We start from the raw sequence: 1,972 nt of genomic DNA on the forward strand, positions 1-1,972 counted from the left end.
GTTTCGAGTTTGAACTTTTTATTTTGCTTTCTTTCGTTTTGTTTTGTTTTTTTTTTTGTTTTTTTTATAGCTATTGATTTGAGAAACATGACATCTTGGAATTATGGGAATTTAGGTGTAGATAATTCTATTATTGATCTCCATACATATTGTGAAGGAAACCACCCATTGCAAAATTTTCAAAATGTTCCTGAGAGCGAGTTATGTGCACCAACTCAATCTTATTTGTGGAATGTGTGTGATGTGTGTGGTGGTAAAAATGGTCATTTTTATGCTTGTGCTTATATTTTGTATCTTCCCCCAACCCCTTACTATGATGGTTCTACCTTTTCTTGTGAAGTTAACAGGAACAAAGAACCTGGGGATGCTGGCCTGAAGGAGATCAAGGATATATTAAAGTGCCTTCTGGAACAAAATAATGAGAAACAACTGCAGATAGAGAGGCAAGAGGAAACTATTCGCAACTTGGAGGCTCAATTGAGTCAAGTTGTTGGAGCTGTTAATGCTCAACAAGCCAATATTGGGGATAGTAGACAAGAAGAGCATGAATTTGAGATGCTAATTAAGGAGGTCAGAGTATAATATCATCAACCTAGCCAACTACAATTTAAGGATGTCAATGTTGAAGAAGTAAGACTAGAGTCAGCCAAAGACTTTGATGATACAAATTTTGTTGACTCTAGTATCATTGATATTGAGAATGTTGTAAGTCCTGAAGTTCATATGTTTGAGCGCATTGGTCCTCACTCCAAACATTTTTTCACATTGGGCTTGGATGATGATATGGAAATAGATTCATCTGAGCCGCTTGAGGAGTCAAGGAATGAGGAACAAGGTGCCTACAGTATGGAATTTTTCTTGCCAGAAAGACAGGACTACATACCTCATCTAAAAGCCAAGAAGTGTAAAATAATACAATGGTTGCTTGGGCCAATTAGATTTGTTCCTCCACCCCTAGATCATAGCCGAAAACTTGATGCAAAATTGGGGGTTCAATTTATAAGCTCAAGGTGGAGGAAAAAAGTGATTTGCGTCGTGCCGCGACGTTAAATCAAGCGCTTGTTGGGAAGCAACCCAACTTTATTGCTTTCTTTTATTTTTTTTTTTTTTAATTGAATTATTTTTGTAGTGTCAATTTTTTATTTTCTAGGAGCATGGAAAGCAAAGGTATTGGAAATATGCAACAACAAACCAAATGGTTGGAACTAAGTGTGAGGTACTCTCACGAAGGACCAAGCTTGGGAGAAGTCTGAGTACCCCATGAGCTGTTAGTGCTTCGGCCTTTGGCCTATCAGGGAGTCTCTTTTATCCTTTTATTATTTATGGTGTGCATTGGGGACAATGCACAATTTTAAGTGTGGGGTGAGAAGATTGTCTGGGTAACTTTCTATGCTATTTTAGTTGTGTTAGTTTAATTGAATAATTTTTTTAAAATAGAAAAGATTGGACTTTTTCCTACGATGAATCTATTAGACAATTTTCTTGAGGGATTTAAGTCTAAAGAAAAAAAAATATTTTCTTTTGTTAGGTAGTGTAGCAATTACCCCTTGATTTTTCTTTAAACCACGGTTCTTTTTCAAGGGTTTTATTTGAACCAGGTGTAGTTAGTTTTTTTTGGGGGAGTAAGAGTCATTGTGTTGTGCTTTGAATTGAAGCAATATCTCTTGACTTGGTTATGCCTTGAGAATAGTGAGTACTTTGGTTGTGATGCTTAGGCTCAGTTTTTTACTCTTGTAGAAGTACTTTAAATTGTATTATCTTAACTTTGCTTAACTGCTTTGACTAGAGTATCTATGAATCCAATCCTGAGTGAGTTATGTGTCATGTGTGTGTAAGGTTTTGCGTTATTTAGTGCATTGCATTTGATGCCTAGAACTTGCCCCGTGTGTTTGCAAAGCGAAATAGTAGTGTTGTTCAGTCTTGGAAGTGATATAGGCATTTCTTTATTGAGCAAGATATGTATATTTTACCT

Source organism: Nicotiana sylvestris, chromosome 12 (assembly GCF_000393655.2).
Source record: "Nicotiana sylvestris chromosome 12, ASM39365v2, whole genome shotgun sequence".
Taxonomy (NCBI): domain Eukaryota; kingdom Viridiplantae; phylum Streptophyta; class Magnoliopsida; order Solanales; family Solanaceae; genus Nicotiana; species Nicotiana sylvestris.